General features: G+C 35.5%; 1 long non-coding RNA gene across 1 annotated transcript in view; it reads left to right on the top strand.

The window, feature by feature from the left end:
- Nucleotides 1-24710, top strand: part of LOC138692558 (uncharacterized) — a 667779-nt gene that overhangs the window by 629795 nt on the left and 13274 nt on the right. The window lies entirely within an intron of this gene.

The following is a 24710-nucleotide window of genomic DNA, read 5'->3' as shown; positions in this document are numbered from 1 at the left end:
GAGTGCTAAAAGAACTAAAAAGCGTTGTCACATTGTGTGTGTATGTATGTATGTATGTATGTATGTATGTATGTATGTATGTATGTATGTATGTATGTATGTATGTATGTATGTATGTATGTATGTATGTATGTATGTATGTATGTATTTCTGTCTGTAGCTAGTTGGCGATGTATGTAATGGAGAGGGGAAAAGAACTGGCCACCTTACCCCATTATCTCCTGGCCTAGTTGCCTCGTAAATGGTGCTTTCTTGGTATCACTTTGTGAAGTTCATACCTGTCTTCGGACAGTTGACTAAACAACAACAAACAATCTGAACATCATTTTATTCACTCTGAAATTATTAAATGCAATTCAACATATCTGTGATACTATAAAACCCACATCGAAAAGTAAAAGGAGGAGAGGTACTAAGATATACAGATTATATATACACACCGTATAAATTCGGTAGACACGAATAACGTTGCGTGATCGCTCAACTAACGCTACCCAAGCCGAGGAGCCACCAATTTCCATGAAATTTCCCAAGAATTTGGAAAATAGTGCTGGAGCGAGATTAACTGTTAACCCTGAATTAAAACAAATTAAGATGCCGACCGACTTCCACTGTCGCAGGAACATCTCGTCACGCTCCAGTTTCCCCGACGAGTTCAAAGCAGGTGCTGATTAGAGCTGTGCGTGTTGCATCCCATCCAGGCGCCAGGCTTCTCAAGGGCTTTAATAGCCTTTGCATTGATGTCCCATCAGGTATGTAATCCTGCTGCAGGGGTGACCAAGTTAACCCATCCACTTTAATAAAAAATGTCATAAAATACATGGAACGGTTTGTGTTCGAATTTTGAAATTATTATTGTAGTTATTATAGTCACCACCACCACCACCACCACCACCACCACCACCACCACCACCACCACCACCACCACCACCACCACCACAACTACTTTCATCATCTACACATATGTGCTAAATAGCCGAATACTGGCCTTATCAACACATAAAACATCTCATTCACTCACTGTCTCGCTAGGTATCACTCTTGTGAAATATACGAGGGAGAATCAAAAAGTAACTTTAATAACTGTTTTATTAATTGAATATGTGCAATAACACTACAAACACTTCATCACTTTTCAACATAGTCCCCACTATGTTGAATGCAAGTGTTCCTGTTATATTATGTTCAATTAATAAAACAATTATTAAGGTTACTTTTTGACTCTCACTCGTTTTACCGAGTGACATCAGAGACTGTCTGAATTTAGGCCTAAGCAGAATAAGTGAAAGACAAGCAGAACAGATGAAAGAAAAGCAGAACAGGTGAAAGACAAGCAGAACAGGTGAAAGACAGGTAGAAGAAATGAAAGATAAGCAGAAGAAGTGAAAGACAAGCAGAACAGGTGAAAGACATACAGAACAAGTGAAAGATAAGCAGAAGAAGTGAAAGACAAGCAGAACAGGTGAAAGACAAGCAGAAGAAGTAAAAGACAAGTAGAAGAAGTAAAAGACAAGCAGAAGAAGTGGAAGACAAGCAGAACAGGTGAAAGACAAGCAGAACAGGTGAAAGACAAGCAGAAGAAGTGAAAGACAAGCAGAACAGGTGAAAGACAAGCAGAAGAAGTAAAAGACAAGTAGAAGAAGTAAAAGAAAGCAGAAGAAGTGGAAGACAAGCAGAACAGGTGAAAGACAAGCAGAACAGGTGAAAGACAAGTAGAAGAAGTAAAAGACAAGTAGAAGAAGTAAAAGAAAGCAGAAGAAGTGAAAGACAAGCAGAACAGGTGAAAGACAAGCAGAAGAAGTAAAAGACAAGTAGAAGAAGTAAAAGAAAGCAGAAGAAGTGGAAGACAAGCAGAACAGGTGAAAGACAAGCAGAACAGGTCAAAGACAAGCAGAAGAAGTGAAAGATAAGCAGAAGAAGTGAAAGACAAGCAGAACAGGTGAAATACAAGCAGAACAGGCGAAAGACAAGCAGAACCGGTGAAAGACAAGCAGAAGAAGTGAAAGACAAGCAGAACAGGTGAAAGAGAAGCAGAAAGACAAGCAGAACAGGTGAGAGACAAGCAGAACAGGTGAAAGACAAGCAGAACAGGTGAAAGACAAGCAGAAGAAGTGAAAGATAAGCAGAAGAAGTGAAAGACAAGCAGAACAGTTGAAATACATGCAGAACAGGTGAAAGACAAGCAGAACAAGTGAAAGACAAACAACAATGCAAAGACAAGGAGAACACAAAGAATATACAGAGAAATAAGGGAATAAAAAGAGAAGGAGAAGCTATGGAGAACAAGAGGAAGAAAAGGAGAACAAAGAGACAGGGAGAACAAGGGAACTACAAGGAGAAGAAGAGGTTTACTAGAAGAACAAGGAGAATAATAAGATAAAAAGGAAAATACAAGGGAGCAAGGGAAATATAATAAGAAGGAAGGGAATACAAAAAATAAAAAGGAGACGAGGAGAACAAGACAAACATAAGGATAATCAGGGAAATACAGAGAACAAGGGGAAGACAAGAAAGACAAGGAGAATACGAGAACAATTGGAATATAAAAAGAACAAGAGAGATGCAAGAAACACAAGGCAAAAGATGGAGTTACACCTTATATTTTACATTCAATTGTTATTTCGGATTAGAAGCAGCAGCCTGATAATCAAATTTTGTATTTTTATGTTTTAAGTTATATGCCCTCCCATACCTAGTGAGGAGAAATATGTTCTAGGTCGGAATTTGGATATTTTTGTCGTGATTATTTTCTTATGTAAAGAATCGGTCACACATTCATCGTGTGTACGTGTGGGAAGTGAAAAACTAGACGATACAGAAAATTATTTTCTTTCTATTCTAAGTCAAAATGATAACTTACTAAGTGTATTAATTGGAGTCCGTCAGAACTTACTAAGACGTAAGCATTGCATTCCTTTTAAAGATGTAGGAAAATTGGAAAATGGAAAACAGTTTTTTGCTACCCTGTGAATATGTAATATCATTATGACAAGGCGGGAGATAGAATTCACTCAGTGTATCACTTAAGGATCGAAGTTGTGTATTGCTAGTGCACCGTTGAGAGGCGCTCCCCGGAGACAGCTTGGAAAATAGCTGAAAGTGCGGTGGCACAAACAACACGGCTCTTATTCGCACGTCATGTAACAAAATGTTTTTTCGTTTTCTCTTCTCCAAGATGTCCTTTTTCCGATGTAAAATGCTCCGGAAGTTTTGACTTTTACTTCAGAAAGTTCGGCGGCGGTGACAGCTTGAATATATGCGGCTTAATCCAATCACGTAGGATCTGTGCTTCAGTAAAATATTTTAATTAAGGCTGACAAGAAAGCCTTCCAAATCGTCTGAACGAAATCATGCGTGGAAAGTCGTCCGCCGGGTGGCACTCTAGAGAAAAACTACATACTGTATAAAAGTAAACTGCAAGAACAAACTAAAAGATACAAGAAATAGCTTCCAAAAGTAACTTAACTTGCCTCTTGATTTGCCGCATTCCTGGAACATTAAGTGCCCGATATCACTTAACATTTTCTTCACTTATCGTCATTCACAGACCCCATTTTAGTGTCGTAATATTGAGTTCTGGTCCATCTCATAACATGGCGCCAGTAGAGTTTTATTCTATATTATTTTCATCAGGTACATACTGAAATATATCTCCGAATTTGTTGTTAACTTTTAACTTTATATTGTAGAAGACAAATAAATCTTAAAATTGACCTCGTAGATTAATTATTTTTAAATATAACCATGTACAGTAGCGGAAAAAAAACCGGACCGACTCTTGTAGCTGATCTCAGAGCCTTCTTCACTCCAGAGCACGATAGACTGGTAACTAAGACTTCCGTGGTTCGAATCCTGCCTGGGAAGAAAACTTTTTTTTTTTTTTGTTCCTTATTGAAATTTATTCCCAATACTTTTCGATTGCAGCGATATTTTACTACTTAATTAACTTATTATTCCCAGAACATGAATTTTACCAGAAATTGAAAAGTATTGGGAATACATTTGAATAAGGAACAAAAAAGTTTCCTTCTCAGGCAGGATTCAAACCACGAAAATCTTAGTTACCAGTCTATCGTGCTCTGGAGTGAACAAGACTCTGAAATCAGCTACAAGGGTCGGTCCGGTTTTTTTTTTACCGCTACTGTACATAATGCATTCACCTAAATATGAAATTAGATTAGACTGAAAGTAATACAACGGAAATGAAACAGAATTACTCGAAAACGGATAGCTATAACTGTCCTAAATTTTATATAGTGCAATAAAAATACTGCCAAAACATATAATTATACGTATATAGAACTATAATGCAATATATTTTAGCGTAATATGGTACAGAAATATGGAAAATTCCCACAAGAGAAAAAAAAATATTTTGTGTAAAGAAATGGATGTATTAATAAAATGAGGAGGAAAATGAAGGACGGAAAGAATAAAATTTAAACATATAAAGAAAATTATAAATTTGAAACCAGATTATTGGTCAAACCCTAGAAAGAAGCTCTTGGTAACCTATCCTACCGCCAGGTTATTAGTCCAGCCTTATAGAGTAGAACTAGGTAGCGGATCCTAGATTACTGGTCCAGACCTTGGGAGTAGCTCTTGGTAACGAATCCTACAGCTAGGTTACTGGATCAGCCCAGGGGAGCATCTTTAACAAGGAAGGCTCACCAAGTAATAATGGATTTTCACAACGATTTTTCCCCCATATGTTCCATTTGAAGTAAGAACCTTCCCTATAAATTGTTGCACCCGGAGAAAGCCTAGTTTTCGAGATATAGTTTTTCAAATTCTTCAGTCCACAGCTTTAACAGCTAATGCAAACAGTGTTATGTGCTAGACATATCAGACAATAAATCTCATCTCGTTGCATACCGTATTGTCAAAATCTCCTTAAATAATATGAGTTATGAAAATGATATACCAGATATAGCCTATAATATTCATGAAAGTCACTATAGAATAGTATATGAAGAAATTACAAGGAAATATAAGCATACCTGAAATTACTCACTGTACTGATCAAGTAGTGGAGATCATTGTAAAACTGCTCAAAACACAGTGGAACTTTGCAACACGAACATTTAAGAAAAATAGGTTTCTCACAGAGCCTTAGAGCAGTTCTATACATCAACATGAAAACAGAATTCTACAGAGTGACGAATTTATCAGGTTGTTGTCAGCGTACCCGCTTTATGCCAGCCATATTTAAACATATTTACATATCTAGGAGATGAGAGCTGATTAAATGTTAAGGACTCCAATTTTGCCACATTATCTCTCTGATGTAATGCAATATTCGTATCAAGTAACAAAACACTATTAGAGAACTTACGAATGACATTTTTCCAAGGTTCAAAGCCATAAAAGTCAAGAGGCTGAACAATCGGAGTTGTGTGCTTTGGAATAGTTAACACTTCCACTGTTTTACCTTCTGGAGTTAATATTTCTATGTGCGTCTACCTCTGTAACTGGTCCACGAGTATACCAAAAGATTGCTACGATAACTGATAGATGGAAAGTATACTTTTTGAAACTACTTGAACAGACGATTTTTCATGAGCTTTCTTCATTTTGATGGCAATGCATAAACATTTAGAGCTTTAAACATTTCCTTCTTCACGATGGCAATGGAGACATAAGACTTAGGCCTATATGAGTGTCAAGCAACTATTTTGAAAAATCATATCTCCGAATGTAAAAATTTATAGGGAGATTTCTTGTTTCAAATGGAATTTATGTAGGAAAAATTCTTGTAAAAATTCATTATAACTTGGCAATCTTTCCTTATAAGTAACGAACTCTACAGCTGTGTCACTGGTCCAACCCTGGGAAGGGGCTATGTGTAACGTATCCTACAGCTACGGATAAGTTACTGATCTAGCTCTGGAGAGTAGGTCTTAGTAGTGTATTCTACGAGTGGGTTACTGATCCAGCCCTGTGGAGTAGCTACCTTGGTAACGGATCCTAAAACTACTTTTCTTTTTCCCTGCTTTTACTGATGATGAAGCTGTTACTTAACTTCGAAACATTGATTATTATTTCTGTATGTAGGATACGGAGTACAACCCAAACCTCTCGCACCAAGTTGGAATATGTAGTGGAACATAAATATCCATGTTCGACATTTTGGTTCGTTTCTGCTAATCGTTCTCTTGAAATGGTTGCTAGGCTTGTGCAGCCCTGGGGTAGCTTCTCGTCCAATACGGCCTCCATTTAATTCGCTCCAATGGCTCTGATATGCACTGTGCGGGTTCACATCCTGACGTGCGCGCCACGACATAATCTCCCGCTCCATTCCAAGTTCCTCCTCGCATCGCATTGCCTGAGATTATCCAAGAAAAAGCTCTTTAAAAGATGAGACCTGAGCCAAAACATACGGAAGCTGAATTGTGCTTATATATGTGGGTCTCTTTATATTGCCAACCGCAGACAAAGAAACGAATGTCGCGATAATGAAACTTAAATTTACATTATACGTTCTACATGTTTCGAAAAAATTCAGCTCTTTTTACTTACTCCTATTGGTATTAAAATTTGTAGTTTATTCCCTTGAACTATCACTCAAAAACATAGGCTATAAGTGCCGATAGAATGTAACATTTCTTTACCCGAAAATAAGACATTTGAATTAATATATACATTTTACGGTTCAAATGCATTAATTTTGTACATAACTCACATAAAGTATGTATATAATACTTTTAGACTATTCATTTTAAAATTATTTTTGTATTTACGAAAAATTGATTAAAGCTATATAGTTTCTTTTTTAAATATATTAATGTCTTAGGTATCTTTGATTGAGGTTCTGCTGTAATGTATATCTAATATCAGGCAGTATATCTTACTTGATAAGTTTTATGAATGTACCTCGAGCACCATAAAAGAGACCCAAGACTTCCCAGTTATCAATACTATATTTCTTCTTCATATAATCAGAACGTGGTTCATAATGTTGCCTCTTTTCTTTATCAACCTGTAAAATTTGATCCGTAGATTTTTCAAAACGTATTGTGGGATCTAAAATGTAACCCTTATTTTTTCCTGTTTCGATGACCACAATGTCTGCTGTTTTAGATGATCCAGTGGTATAGCTCGCGCAAGAAACGACTATCGAAAACCAATGGTAGCGTTGCTGTCTGTTTTGACGTGTGTATGTAGGCACTCCGAGGGTGGAGAGGTGCGAGCAGATGGAAGTACTGTCTCTTCCAAGAAGATGAACAAATGAGGACATCGCTGTGGAAATAAAGAACGTAGTAAGAGAAAAATTCGAAGTTAATTAAACGCGCAACATATGTTTACGAATGAAATAATGATACCATGCGATACAAGACACGTATTCACATGCAATGGAACAAACTAAAGTCGTAATGCAACTATCACAACGCAAGACTGATTCTATCGATGCCATTTCTCTTCCGACTGTACTCTTGAATATCATTCAAATTATCTCGTGACCTTTCCTCTCGCCCGCTCTTCCTTATCGCAGTGTTTGATTCGCATTCCTTCCGTCGATAATCCGTACTTGCGAGACCTATAGAAGTGTAGGCCATCTCTTCATAGATTTCATACTTCCTAATTTCTCTTAAGCAATTGGCTATGTAACTCCTCATTCTGTGGTGCCTGTTATTCCGTATAAGTTCTCCTTTACAGCAAAAACCAAGTACATGTGAGAGGGTTTCTGTCTCATTACATACTCTGCAGTGTTTCTGTTTTGTGAAGGATTTTAGATAAGGGCGCAAATAGCCATAGTAGCTGACTTTTAAACCCTACTAACTAACCATACTATGCAGTGGGTTACTTGACTTTTATTTCGTACGGCAGCTACATTACAATTCATTTTTATCGTATTGGTAGATAATCCTTTCTTACTAGATATACAGGAATTATATTTTGATCATTCAGAAAATCGTACCAGTATAATGTCTTGTCCCTTTTGTGGAAGTTATTTCCAGAGATCATAATATTGTCTGCGTGTACATACAGTAAGCAGAGGGTGAACTCGGCACCATAGCGTTCTAATCAGGGGTGTGTAAAGTGGTGGAATATCACGATTAAATTATGAGTTTCGTAATTTCCAAGAAACTGTTTTGTTATTATGAATAAAGGTAAAGTTCAATGCCTCAACTGTTCAGTTGACATTTATATAAACATTATAATATCAACGGCACTTCGATCTTGGACAGAAGTATTTTGTCGAACATAAACTTACAGGGAAGAGTTTGAAATAGGAGTGTTAAAATGGTTTATATTAATAAAATAGTTGTTACAGGCGATAAAACAATGTGTTATTTTAATGTAATTTATTGTGCAGGCTGAAATAGAACGTTTTCAAGAATCTGCAAGAATAATTTGTTAATGGAAAAGTGAACCCGCAATCACTACTACTTGAAAATGCAGTCCGATCAATTTATCGCATTTCAAACACATAGGCGAGTCATAGAGAAGAATAGGTCTACTCTTTTTCAAATGTCAGGTAAAACCAGCAAGGAATTCAATGAATTATTAACTAAAGACAAGTCTCGTAACTTATGTAATTTCGCAGCTAAGATGCTGGCGATCTTTGAATCCACGTATCTCTGCGATCATTTTTTATGAACCTGCTGAAATATATTGCTTGTACACGTCTAACAGCCTATCAACTCGCAACTGCTTTACGTTTATGTAGTGATAGTATTGATCCTAAAATAGACAGAATCGTCCTGACAAAACAGTACAGGCGATCTGGAGCTTGTAAGTGATTATTTATAATGAGTGCTAAGCCATAGTTCCCACATGAATGCTTATATTACATAATATTTGTCTTCACATGAAATGTTTAATGTAATTGCATACGGCAATAGATTTTTACAGCGCTAAGCGGAAGAGAAGCCAAGTTAATATGATGTATCACTTCAGAAATATTGTGGAAGGAGTGAACTGGATCACATTTACCTCCCCTTCGTTATGCCCATGCCTGATCTAGACGGTAGATCACTGTTGAAGTAGGCTTTATATTTTTTGCGAATCACTTTTGGGGACTGCTACACATCCAACCATGCCGAAATATTTCGTCTTTGCTCCAAGCTGAATCTTGTAGCCATTTTTACATTAGAGATGAAAACAAATTCATTGTAACCATAGAAATACCATGACCTACTTTATTTTGAAGAAATGAAAACATCTTCCTTTCAATTTCCTATAGCCTATAGCAGACCTGCACAAGGTTTGCGCTCTCCGAGCCGGCTCACAGCTCATGAGCGGAATACAGATATTAGCTGCGCTCTGTAGAAGGGTGGACTGGAAAAAAGGGTGATCTCGTACAAAATATACACAGAAGGTATATTTTACGAGTGCTTATGAAATGAATTTTCGTTTCGTGTTTGCAAAATTATCCTGGACTATTATTAATTAATGAAGAAATTTTTATTTCACAGAAATAATGGAAATTCTATAGCTACTTAAATGAATAACATCATTTTGTTACATTTTTATATATCAGTACATCAAAACGAGGTTTTATGCTGTTCGCAGCTGAAAGGAACAGCAGCCTACTGATCGTAATGAAACATCAGTTAAAGATATTCGATGCCTGCCTTTATTAAAGTTGATTATAGAAAACAGTTGCTCACAAATATAAATGTTGTGCCACACATAGCAATCATTTTCACAGCCAGCCTGAGTAATCGTTGATATTATTGCTAATGTTTAGTCTTGTAAAACTCAACCAGGCTAGTAGTAGCCTATTATTCAAACGATCTTTAGCCCTTAGGTCACATTGAAAATCAATAAGTTCGAGCTGTAAATCGTTAAATGTTAAATGTTACGTTCCGTCTTTTAGATTCCTCCATACTGTACTGTAGCAGTAGGTAAGCAACGTGAAACAGTTACTGAGAATAGGTCTACACACTGCACTCCACTAGATATTATAACTGAGTGGTCGTTTCCCTCTCCTCTACCTATAGCAAGTCTATGTCATTCTGACGTATCTTCCTCTCCGTTTCGGCGAGCGGTAAACATGGCTCTCCCGCTCCGAAGGAACGCGCGCGCTCGTTGAGCGCTGTTTGTGCAGGTATGGCCTATAGCCAATAATAACATAAACATTTTTTAAGAGACAATGTATATTTCATACTTCAGTAATATAATTTATGTAATTAGAGTGAATTTCTGTGAAATTCGGAGGGCCTAATTAGTCAAATCCACTCACCTCATCTCCACGATGCGACTCCCTGGGATCTTTTAGGATGAGAAAAAGAGAGTGGTGTGTGGAAAGCAATGAGAAGGTATCACATTTTTCTTTCCCAAGAAAACTGCGCAAAGAAATTGACTGGGCCACTGGCTTAAAAAAAAACTGCTTACTTAAGGATGCACTGGAACGAATGGTCAACGGAAGAAGTCTTTAGATAATAGACAACATTAAGTTTATTTATTTATTTATTTTATTGCTAGTAAGTTTGACATGAATACAAGTTAATAAATACAATGAAAGATAAACTATCGTATTAAAGGAAAAAATAGAAAATATTAGAAAATGCTGGGTTTGCAATGAAAGTCTTGCCCTTGGGCAGAACACTACGAATGAATTAATGGTGTAGGGTATATTTCATAGTTCAGTAATATAATTTATTTTACTTGGCAGAAATAAAATAAGAATATAATATTTATATGAAGATAATGTAGTCCACTATTAACAGACAACAGTCAGATGTGAAAAGGAAGTCAGTGATTACTGCCATTGTGGTCAAGATGTAAAGAGCGGCGGTGGGTAGAATCTAGAAACTTCCCCTCCGGTGTAGCTTGTGGTCCCTGATTATGTGTATTAAACTTTTGTGAACGTGCTAACTTGTGATTTATGAATGGAAGCGCTGGCCACTCGAGTTTCTCAACGTGTAAATTAAGTTCCTTAGTGCGACGCAGGAGACCTCTTGGGGTGGGATCCTTAACACCTACGAACATAAAATGTCTCTACTTATCACCGTTATTTATTGTTATTTGCGCTTAAAATTTGGCCTCTTCATCCTCACACTTTTGATAATTATAAACAAACAATACTTAGACAATCGCAAAAAGGTAAGACTCCATGGCGAAACTCCATTGTTTAAAACAACAACAAGGCAGTTCATTTTTAACTATCCAGTCTAAAATCGTACTAGGATTCGTTTATTCTAGAATAACTACTATTTCAACCACAGCTGGAGACTGAATACAGGTATGTCACTAGTACTAAAGCTGTTTGAGAAGTCCATGATCTGACATAGAAATAAAACTAAATTATCTGAAACCATAAAATTGTATTCTTAAACATAATCCCCACCCCCCGAGATTAGCACTTGGTTCAACGGTTCTGCAATACTTTTATAATCTCCTTATAAATATATTCTTTGAGGTCTGCCAAAAATAGGGTGACCAGATTCACATCGATAAAAAAAAACTTAGACTTAGATCTGTATTATACTTTAGATTACGTGAATATCTATTGCATTACAGCATTACATGTATGTATTTATTCACACTGCAAATGGGTATATACCTAGTGGCAGTGGTAACTAATTACACTCAATAATGACAATTAATAATAAACACAACTAATCAAAACAATAATAATTAATGATAATGATAAATATTAATATTAATAATAATAATAATAATAATAATAATAATAATAACAATAACAATAACAAGAACAAGGAGCATCCTAAATTAAATGAAGCACGATCACTTAAAATAACATTTAAAGTAAAACTAATTTGTAAATTAACCCTAAGTTCATACCTGCACAAGTACCTTTCGCCACTACACTTATTTCGCTATCAACTCACTCACTGCACTGATTCTATCCTGATTTCACTAACACTTCAAAACTATTTCACTGTTCAAATACTTTGCACAGCCACTATGAACTATAGAACTTCACTGACACGAACACACTTCACTTACACAATAGACTTCACTGACACTACACACTTCACACTTCACTGTCACAACACACTTCCTCACTGATACAACACTTCAAATAACATATCAATTACACCCTTTAAATAGTGTGTATAATATACTACCGTCTATTAGTAAAGTCCTTAAGCTTATTTTAAATACATTTTTGGTTTTTGGTGATAAGAGTTAATAGTAATAATAATAATAATAATAATAATAATAATAATAATAATAATAATAATAACAAGGAGCATCCTAAAATTAAATGAAGCACGATCACTTAAAATAACATTTAAAGTAAAACTAATTTGTAAATTAACCCTAAGTTCATACCTGCACAAGTACCTTTCGCCACTAATTTCGCTATCAACTCACTCACTGCACTGATTCTATCCTGATTTCACTACCACTTCAAAAGTATTTCACTGTTCAAATACTTTGCACAGCCACTATGAACTATAGAACTTCACTGACACAAACACACTTCACTTACACAATAGACTTCACTGACACTACACACTTCATACTTCACTGACACAACACACTTCCTCACTGATACAACACTTCAAATAACATATCAATTACACCCTTTAAATAGTGTGTATAATATACTACCGTCTATTAGTAAAGTCCTTAAGCCTATTTTTAAATACATTTTTGGTTATTGGTGATAAGAGTTAATAGTAATAATAATAATAATAATAATAATAATAATAGTACTAATAATAATAATAATAATAATAATAATAATAATAATAATAATAATAATAGTGGTGGTGGTGATTTTACAATTAGTTACAATATGAAAGTCAAGAGAACTATAATTATTAAAGAGGACAGAAAAGATCTATTTAGATTTAGACTGAGGCCTATATTATACTTAAAATGATGTCAATATCTATTTTATTACAGCATACTTATGATAAAACTTAATGACATAACATTATTTTACAGTTAGCTATATATGAAAGCAACGACCATAAAAAGTAGGTGCAAAGAGAGGTATGATCGTTGGCAAAGAGTATATACCGCCGATGTTGCTGTCACCTACAGGCAAATTACTTGTAAAAGATGTCAAATCAGATAATTTCAAAATATCAGGCATACAAGTTACGAAAAGGACGACATTTCTTGATTTTTTTTAAATCCGTCCGGACCCCGGACAAAGACCTAAAAAGGAGGAGATGTGCGGACAAAAGAGGACGTCTGGTCACCCTAGCTAAAAAGCCTTCTGCTGCTGCGATAACATATTTACCTGATGAAAATTCCTTACCGGCCAAGGAAACTTTGAGATTTTGGAAGAGAAAAAAGACAGAGGGTCCCAGATTCGGCGACTAAGGGACATACGGCAATAATTCGATCCGTACTTCATGTAGTTTATCAACCGTGATTGCTGATGTGTGAGCAGATGCATTTTCATGATGAAATAATTTTTTTTTTCACCAATTTTTTATCTTAATTGCTACACGGAATTTGAATAGTATACTCTTCATTTATGGTTTTTCCCCTGTGCATTATAATCTATTATTATTATTATTATTATTATTATTATTATTATTATCATTATTATTATTATTATCATCATCATAATCATAATCATCATCATCATCATCACCACCTCATTATTATTCCCCTACTCTTGGTCATCAGCTGTAGATAAAAATATATCTTAAAAAGAAGATCGCGACAAGTTGTTAAAAATTACAGAGGAATAACATTATTAGTCTTATGAATACTGGAAATAAAATATATACGAAAATAATAAGTAACAGAATAAAGAACATTGCAGTGTGTTTACTTGAAGACAAGCAAAGCGGCTTCATAAAGGGATGATAGCGCATAAACAATATATTTATCATTATCATTAATCAGATAATAGAACAAAGGAGAGAAAATAATTTAGAAACACATATGGGTCACTCCATAAGGAGTGGGACATTTCATATAATTTTTACTATTATGAGACAAGGTAGAATTTTTATTTTGACTATTGCCTACACTGTGTACTTCGTATTTACAAGAATATTTTAGTGAGAAACTGTTTTCCTTAGGAATGTGAGCTTCAAGATGTCATCAATTGAAGAGTGTGATCCCAAAACTCGCTCAGTCCATTCGGCCATTTTGAAGATTTATACAGAGTGAGTAAAAAGTGTGGAACAATGCTGGTAGCGTTCTTATTTCTAATTTTATGAAGGAACTATTAATACTAACGTTGTAGGGTATCAAAGAAGGAATATTTTGAATGTAGGCCTACTTATTTCCCAATTTTTGGATTCTTCAGGTCTCAGTACGTACAAAATCATATTTTTTTTCTATTAATAAACTTTTGTTTTGTAAAATTACCGCTTTCGATAAAAATGTATGTGTATTGAACGAAGGGAAATTTTAATGCTTCAGTACATCAATCTGAGGAGGCTTTGGATTAGACAATTGCAGGCAAAAGCTAATAGAAACAAGTGAATAAAGCTAATAAAAACAATTGAATATCAATGGTTATTTAATTCCAATATGTATCTTCCTGAAAGTAACTAATCATGGCAAATATTATAGAAAGACAACTAATTGAAATACTAATGATGATCGGATATGATGTAGGAGGAGGATCCAAGAAGAGGTTTGCATCTCAGCAGAACAGTCAGCAGTGCTGAGAACATTAAACAATTTCAAAGACAGATTTATGCATTGTTTGGCAATAAATGGGGGCCATTTTGAGAACCTTTTGTGAACTAAAATCAACACGCGAAACAACACAACAATGCTAATTTTGGTTTTAATGGGCTTTCTTGCTTTAAAATCCATATATTGTATTACTATTGTACTTAAATTTCAATGGTGCATATCCCAAAATGTGTATTTTTTTTTAATTATAAATTTAAATAATATTAATATTGTTATTAAAACGTTTTATTAGCTTTATTCACTTGTTTCCATTAGCTTTGTGTGCAATGTTTAATTCAAAGCCTCCTCAAATTGGTGTACCGGTACTGAAGCATTAAAATTTCCCTTTGTTCAGTACACATACATTATCATACATACTGGGTTCAAAAAGTTCCCGGAATTTTACTACCATTTTTCGTATTAATATATAACAAGGGATATTATACATTTGTTTTGTTGGTAACATTCATGATGTCATTTTCTTAAAGTTTGTTGATAATGGCGATTGTTGGTTTTGAGTTGTAGGCAATTGTTTATCATAGTGTTTTGTTTGTTCGTCGCATTTTGTAATTATGTCCACAGAGCAACGTACAAACATCAAGTTCTGTGTTTTGTTACACAAAACTCCAGCAGAGACATTAAGATTGTTGGAAGAAGCATACGGCGAAGCAGCAATGAAAAAAACTGAAGTGTATGCCTGGCATAAACGCTTTTCTGGTGGCCGCGATAGCATCAAAGATGACGTACGCAGCGGCCGACCAACAACTGCAACAAATGAAGCAATCGCTCAGCGTGTGCGTAATGTTGTGAGGGATGACCGACGTAAAACCATAAAAGAGATAGCAGCAGAGGTCGGAATATCAGTCGGAAGTGTACACAATGTTCTTCACAAGCATCTCAACATGCATTACGTGTCTCAGAAGTTAGTTCCGAAAATGTTGTCGGCAGAACAGAAAGAAACAAGAATGACTCTTGCTGGGGACATGATCAGTATGGCTGATGAAGATGGTGATTTCTTAAACAAAATTATTGCTGGTGATGAAACTTGGTGCTACTTGTACGACCCAGTCCCTAAACGACAGTCATCTGAGTGGAAATCGAAAACATTTCCTCGGAAGCAAAAATTTCCTAGGGACACTTCCAAAGGCAAAGTTATGTTGGAAGTTTTCTTCGACTCTCAGGGTCTCATCCACCATGAGTTCATTCCAGGAGGTCGTACTGTAACGAAAGAATTGTAAGTAAAAATCCTCCGTCGCCTCCGGGACGCAGTGAGAAGGAAACGTCCAGAAAAGTGGGTAGAACACAACTGGTTCCTTGTGCATGACAATGCACCTGCTCATCGCGCAATTATTTTAAAGAATGTTCTTGCTAGGCACAACATAACTGCTTTGGATCACCCACCATACTCTCCTGATCTCTCACCACCTGATTACTTTCTGTTTCCCCGTCTGAAAAGTCATCTGAAAGGACGGAGATTCAATGCTGAAGAGGTTATGGCAAACGCGACGAGAGCACTAAGACGGGTTTCACAAAATGGCTTCCAGGCCTGCTTCCAGGAACTCTACACGCGTTGGCAAAAGTGTGTTGTTGCGGAAGGTAACTATTTTGAAGGGAATGCTGTAGAATAGTGTTTAAGATACGTTGTTTCTATGATACTAGCAAATTCCGGGAACTTTTTGAACCTAGTATGTAAAACTCTAATTTTTACAAAAGAATAGTTTATAAATGGAAAATAATGACTTTGTACGTACTGAGACCTGAATAATTAAAAAAATACGGTAATCAGTACATGGTGCCATTAAAAAAAACAGATTCATTGGCACACCTTTATAAATGAAAATCATAGTATTTGAAAATATGTTCAAAATATTCCATCTTTGATACTCTACACACTTACTTATATATGACTTTTAAGGAATCCGCAGGTTCATTGCCGTCCTCACACAAGCCCGCCATCGGTCCATATCCTGTGCAAGATTAATCCAGTCTCTATCATCATATCCCACCTCCTTCAAATCCATTTTAATATTATCCTCCCACCTACGTCTCGGTATACCTAAAGGTCTTTTTCCCTCCGATCTCCCAACTAACACTCTATATGCATTTCTGGATTCGCCCATACGTGCTACATGCCCTGCCCATCACAAACGTCTGGATTTAATGTTCCTAATTATGTCAGATGAAGAATACAATGCGTGCAGTTCTGCGTTGTGTAACTTTCTCTATTTTCCTGTAACTTCATCCCTCTTAGCCCCAAATATTTTCCTAAGAACCCTATTCTGAAATACCCTTAATCTCTGTGTTCCTCTTTCAAAGTGAGAGTCCAAGTTTCATACTCTACAACTTTATATAAATAGTTTCTCCATAAAATTAGAGATAAGAAAGTTACTTGCATTGTTCCATACTTTTTACTGACTCTGTATATAGCCTATATTATATAGTTGTGTTTGAGACCTCCATCATTATATTTTAAGCACTAGCCGTACCCGTGCGCTCCGCTGCACCCGTTAGAAATAAATATAAAGTAATTACATTTTAAAATGGGACATTTGATCCAGGGAACATTCGTGTTTTATAGAAGGATAAATCGTTTAATATGTTACTTGATTTAAATTGCATCCAAATAATTAAAATGCGATCATTTTGGTCCATAGACACTCATTTGGTGCAATGACAATTCCTTTAACCTGTTTCTTAATTTTTATTACATGCAACCATAGTTTAATAAAGATTGACATCATTTAGATTTAATGTGTATATTTTATTTTACTGTTATAGGTTTCCATTGAATTATGGTAATAACTTAATTTTAACCTTTGTTTTCTACATATTCAGTAAATGGCGCTTGACCCACTATGGTTGGGAACCCTTCAAATAACTTAAATTATATTATATTATATTATATTATATTATATTATATTATATTATATTATATTATATTATATTATATTATATTATATTATATTATATTATATTTATTATATTATATTATATCACAAGTTACTGTAATAACATTATAGCATTATGTCCATCTAGAGAAATTACACGTCCCAATGGTGAAATAATAATTAATTATACAAATCGGTTAATTTAGCTTCCGATATTACTTCATACAAACACAGAAACATTCTTTGTAGGCTATCTTTCATAGCTTTCGATTGTTGCTGTCCAAGGCCCCTTATAGACGAAGTCATTTGTTTTTTAACTCATTACACGGCCTTAGATGGCAGTTATTTTAATTTTAAAACTCATTTATCTCATTTAATATCAGTCCTATCAAAATTGTTCAAGAAATAAAACTTATCGCAAATTATTTTTAAAGAAACTTTTGTTATGTAACATTTTTCACAAAAAAATCAATAATAAGCGAGATATTTCGATGTATTTAATTCAGGCCCCCTTATAACCTCCCTTTTAAATAACGTATTTTGAATGCCATATAGCCTAAAATCTAAGTTACAACGAACTTAATTTATATTCCAATTTTCATCGAAATCCGTTCAGCCATTATCGCGTGAAAAGGTAACAAACATACAGACAGACAGACAGACAGACATACAAACAAAAATTTCAAAAAAGCGATTTTCGGTTTCAGGGTGGTTAATTATATATTTTGGGACCAATTATTTTTGGAAAATCGAAAATTACCAGAAAAATTTCGGCTACATATTTATTATTAGTATAGATGTTTTCTTCCAAACAATGCCAATGCTTGTCTAAAAGTTTGTGTTATTTTGCAGGTCACTTGAATCTCGCTCAGTCCGTAGACCGGTGGATAGAAAACTAGGCAGTCCTTTCATTAAGGTAGACTGAACGCATTTTGGTATCACACTGTTCAATTACTGCTTGATTTTTATGCAATTGTCAATGATTTTAAAGTCACTATTTTCTTGTCTTATATTATGTTTACAAGTGAGTTTTAGAATACACGAAATATCACTCACCAAAGACGCAATTTGCACTGAGTTGTAATTATTTATTTATTTATTTATTTATTTATTTTACTTTTTATTATTTATTTATTTATTTATTTATTCTAGTGTAGTTAAGGCCATAAGGCCTTCTCTTCCACAACACCAGGAATACAAATACAATAATAGAAATAAACAGAAAAAAATACACTATATACTGGGTGTTCAGTTCAAAGTGTGTCATGACTCGCTGTATGCCGTCATGTGGCTAGCCGATGAGCCTAGAAAATTCAATTTGCTACACTTCCGCAGAGGCGTATTACCTATGTGCCAGAGAAGTTGCCTCGCAAGTACGGCGTTCATTCTGAAGATTACTTACCGATACGTACGGTAATGCCGGTAGTGGCAGGGATGTGAACTGTTTGGAAACACGTACTGAAGTGAGTTTTTTTCTTACTGTCGGGATATGGGGAGAGGGTTAAGACGATTACTTACGTATTTGTTGACACGACGGTCAACATGGACACGGAGTATTTGATTTGTATTGTGGAATGTTGCCGTACGCAACCGATGATAACAAATACCTTGCGTACGACTTGTCCACGCAAAACACAGTTCGAAAGAGGTTATGGTAGCACACAGACCGTACAGACCGCCATCTGTTGCTACGACGTTCAAGCTATACCATACACGTTCTCAAGTTCAGATTGAACGCCTTGATTAATGGGCAACTTCTCTGACATAAAAGCTGAAACTCGCTTCAAATCGCTGACTCAAAACAGTGACGTCATGACACACTTTGAAATGAACAACCAGTACAAAGTAAAGCTGCACAAGAAATACAGAGAAAAAAAACACTATAAACAAAGTAAAGCCACATCTCAAACACAGGTTGCAGGCACACAAACTTTAAATGAGTGATTAAGTATCATAATTAATTGTATCCTAACTAATTAACTAACATAAACAAGAAACTTGCAATTTTAATCTAGATTAAAAAAGAAAAGAAAAAAAAAACACCGCTATACTGGAGAATTAGCACGGTCGCTTTGAACCGTGCCGTTACGTTTACCACCAAATTTAAGTAAATACACAATGTCACCAACATAAGAACATGACGTTGGTGTGTGGCGTAGTTGGCGGGAGGAATTTTTTCTTTCTCTGTCTACCTCCTTCGTTCTGAACATTATTGAGAGATAGCACCACTGTTAGCGACAATGTGTATTTGCGTAAATATTGCGAGTAAATTATGACGAGTGCCTTAGATGAGAGGCTCGGGACAGAAACAGTTTTGCTGTAGCGCATGCGCGGACCTCTCATGCAGTGGGAGCGTGATCCTTACTTGAATTTATTTTTGCGTGTACTTGCAGATTAAATGATTGAGATCCCTTCTTGCTCCGGTTACAGGCCTTGCATTTACGAAGGTTATGTTAGGTTAGCTTAGATTAGATTAGCTTAGGTTAGGTTAGGTTAGCTTTGGTTAGGTTAGATTTGGTTAGGCTAGATTTGGTTAGGTTAGATTAGCTTTGGTTAGGTTAGGTTAGTTTTGGTTAGGTTAGCTTAGCTTTGGTTAGGTTAGGTTAGCTTTGGTTAGGTTAGGTTAGGTTAGCTTTGGTTAGGTTAGGTTAGGTTAGCTTTGGTTAGGTTAGGTTAGCTTTGGTTAGGTTAGCTTGATTTCATTCGTCCATGTAGTAGTTAAAATTATATAATATGACAGGTTTTGATTCGTAATATTGTTAATAAATAATAGGCCTATAATGTAAGCGGTGAATAATTTTATGGTCCCTAAATTTTTTTTCGTAAATGGCTAGGTATTTTTCTATAGGCCAGAAATAAAACAGCAACGCTGTCATAATTACGTACTTTACGCTTTGGCGAACATTAACCGGAAATTTACTTTCCGTCATTTTAATGGTATTCTGTGAAACACACCTTTTTTCCTGTTAATTTCCTTGTGATAACCTAGTTTATTATCTTATTACATCTTCATGTTCTCTTAATGCATTCAAAAAACCGCCGTTGTACTACATAAAACCTTGAACTTGACTAATGGAGTGAATTATTTAAGAATATCGTCGCGAATTTGACTACCACCATTTCGATTATATTTTGTTTGATGCGGCTCGGTACGGCCCGGTGACTAGTGGCCAGCGAGTAGAGTCGACTATCGATGTTGGTCTGCCGTGCGTATTATCCAGTTGTTCCAAAAACACAAATCAATACTTCTAGCATTACCTAATTTCCTCATCTTTTCAGAATGATATAGACACTTAAATCAGCGTCACTCACATTGATGGAAAACATGGCTGGTCGCTAATCCTAGGAGGAATTACAAAACAAGACACGGTGTGTTACAACTGCACTCTAATGTGTAGTGCTTACATATTAAATACACATTTGTCAGCTTGTTAGAGGCAGATTCATAATAGGAGAATCCCACAGAACATAATCACGCATATTCTGTATAAATCCACACAACACAGAAGTGCACTTAAACGCCGGCCGCCTCCGTTCATGTGTCACAAGATACAGCTGCGCTCAAAAGCGTTATCAACACTCGGCTGAGCCCTTTGTTCCACACACAGGGCACTTCACTCCGTCTTCATTTCTTGACGTATTGTTTAGGCATCGTTGTGATCGCGTCTCACGTATAAAGATGATTTGTTGACTTAGTAGTAGTAACTAAGCATGGACTTCGAGTGTGGCCGCACTTGCCCCTGCCTCAGCTAGCAGGAATAGTTTCGAAATGTTAAGGAACAGCTCTCAAATAATACCATCAAAGACTGAGGAACCACTTAAGTGATAAGCAAATATATTAGAATTAATGCTTAAGGGGAAGGTACAATTTTCGCCAGCATAATTTTACTATATTTCAATATTTTTTCCCCTCAGAATCTATAGATCCTCTGCAAACAAAAATTATCATTCTTAATATGAACTATCTGCACACCAATAAATAATTTTAATGATTTTGAAAAATCAGTAGTTATTTTTTTAATTATGAAAACACTTTTAGATTTTCTTTCAGCCGCCAGCTTTTTAATGATAAATTATTAAAATGTTTGAATTTTGATCTATTTTTAATAAACATGTCTAAAACGTATACTAAAATCTGTAACATGTTAGTTTTAAAAATATTTTAATTTTTTATACTAATTACTTAAAAAAATAGGTATGATAAACATTATTGTTTAAAAAAAATATTCATTCTATTTTAAAGATTTTACTGTATGTTCATATGACAGAATTTTACATGCATGCAAAGTTTCTTTTAAGATACTATTTTAAATACGTTCTGGGTTACTAGTAGTAGTAGTACGCTACACGGCTGGAAGAAATTAAAAAAAAAAAGTTCATAATTAAAAAAACAACTATTGGGTTTTCAAAAACATTAAAATTATTTATTGATGTACAGATGGTTTATACAGTGCGTTCGCTTCCCCTTGCGGCTGGGCGATGAACAGCAAGCACGCGGAGCAGCAACAATATAGCCTACCAACGCGCTGCCACCCGTGCTTAAGAATCACTCAACAGCTGTCCATCATTTTGCAGTCAGCTGACCTAATTGCGTTCTGTTTCAACAATCAGTTTGCTTTACTGAAGCGCTTTAAAAAAACGCCTCAAGGCCACGCTTGCTGGCCGGCCGCAGGGGGAAGCGAACGCACTGTATTAAGCATACCAATATTTGTTTCCAGAGGACCTACAGGTTCAGCGGAAAGAAATGTTGAATTATTAGTAAAATTATACTTCAATAAATAATTAAACACAATTTGCACCTTTTGTACAAATTTCGCATTGATAATAGCAACCTTAAATATTTCTGATGGCAAGCCATCCCAGCCTAGTGCTTTATTATTCTTCAAAAAGGAAACCGCTTTCCTAATTTCTCCCCGTGAAATCTCTGCGTCCAGCTCCGGAACCTCCGGAACACCCATTAATTATTCCGATCTTATCACGAATCTCTCCACATCTCCTCTTTCCCAAGTAAAATTATACTAGCAGAAGGTGTACCTCCTACCTTAACATCAATTTAAAGCCCATCCCATAGAAGACAACACTTGTTTACAAAAGAAGACCCTAAAAATTTTCTAATCTCATGAATTTAGCTTCCTATGTGAAAAAAGAGCCTAATTTGTATTTGTGGCGCAATACAAGTTATGACGTAGGCGGTGGCTGAGTGGTCAGACGTTCAGCCTGTCAAAATTTATGAAAGAAGGCGAAAATAACTGGGGTAGGTTTTATAATTACATGCGCAGAAGAAAGGGAAATCAGGAATCGATACCAGTTTTGAGAGACATTAATGACCAAATAATTACAGGGTACAAACAAAAAGCAGATTTATTAAACTCAAAATTTATTTCTATTTTCAATAAAAAAGAGAGAGCAAGATTATAACCTAGGAAGGTGAATGCACAGACATGTTCGAAATAACGGCTAAAAGTGTTCAGAACGGAATAAAAAGACTACAAAACCGAAAATGGTGCGCTCCAAATGATATTCCCACAGAAATTATAAAGTTAGGAGGTGAAGCCATGATACCGTATTTAAGGCGAATTTTTAATATAGGCCCTATCTTTAAATGAGCCGTTCAGAGCAGAAATGGTGTAAGTCAAGAATGGGTAATGAGGGTTAAAGTAAACATTCTGTAAAGTACAGCGCAAAGTAGCAATTAATATTCACTTTAATTAAAGTATTAGTAGTCAGTGGATAGCAAGAAGGACATATTAATTCCTACTTTGCGCTGTATTTTACAGAATGTTTACTTTAAACATCATTACCCAATTTTGACTTACACCACTTTTACTCTAAACGGCTCAAATAACTGTAGTATCCCAGACGACTGTAAATCGGCTATCATAATCACCGTATAGTATAAAGCAGGAGACAAAATATAATACATATGTATTATATGGAGGGTGATAGGGGATTAAGTACTGGAACACATCTAATCCGCCATGACGTGAACACAGAATGATATAAATAAATAAATAAATAAATAAATAAATAAATAAATAAATAAATAAATAAATAAATAAATAAATAAATAAATAAATAAATAAATAAATAAATAAATAAATAAATAAATAAATATATACATTTACTCCTAAAATTTTTACAGTCATAATACGCATCTTGGAGAGAATAATCTAATGCCACGAAAGTGTTCCTGATCAAGTGTTAATTTTACTCGCGCGTGTATGTGTGTCTGTGTATGAAGCATATAGGCCTATATGTTAAAAAGGGAGAGAAGGAGGCATTTGCCCCTACTTCCAGTTGCATATGTTAGCGCTCTATCATTAACCTACACCAAAACACTTCGCCTTTCCCTAATTTCATTTATTATCTAGAATAGTTAAAAATATTCTCATTGAAGTTGTGGGGGATAGTAAACCTTCCAGGTCTCCAGCAACACCACCCTGCCTTAAACAATCGCACGACACATATTTTCACTAATGTGTTCCCTCACTATGGTACAAACTTCTAGGTTTCGTAGCATTGTTCAAAATAAGGAATACGAGATTAGCAACATACGTCATGCAACGCCTCTGTATGCTTCATAAGCCGTACTAGTTCTCACTCAATGGTAGAGTAATTAGGCAACCACCTTTGCATGTAGCCCCTCACACAGATTGACCTTTGATGGAAGTTAATTGCAGGGTAGTGTTGCTGGAGACCTGGAGGGCTTACCACATCTGTTGAATCTGTTATGCTTGCCTTTACTAAGCAACTGGGCAAGTAGGAACCACACAAAGAATGATGTATGCATAAGTGTCGTGATCTAGACTATATACTTAACTCCGCCCATTTGACGTTAAAGATGCCCACACAATGGACCTATTGAGTCTCAAATGTTCAGAGTTATCCTAAACTCCGTCTGACTAATAGCATTTTAAGGATAAAAATACAACATAATATTTCAGCATTATTAAGGCGACATATTACTAAAGTGGCCTCGGTTATTATTCGTTTAAAATTTTTCCATACTTGTCCCATGTTTTTGCCCTCGTCTAAGAACTTGTTGTATTTATCCATAAGGTAACCTTGCAAACAGTTAATATCTTTTTTGTTATACTGCCATATTTTTCGAGTGATATCTATACGGACATTTGTCTGAAGTCAGTTTAGCTCGAGTTGAACACTGTTATGGTCACTGATTCCAGGTAACACTTGTGAAGAGCGAAAACTACCCCAGAGTCGTATCAAGAAGACATCTAAAATGTTATT

This window comes from Periplaneta americana, chromosome 17 (genome assembly GCF_040183065.1).
Source record: "Periplaneta americana isolate PAMFEO1 chromosome 17, P.americana_PAMFEO1_priV1, whole genome shotgun sequence".
Lineage (NCBI taxonomy): Eukaryota > Metazoa > Arthropoda > Insecta > Blattodea > Blattidae > Periplaneta > Periplaneta americana.
Note: the sequence above shows the minus strand (reverse complement) of the source record. Positions and strands in the feature narration are given on the sequence as shown.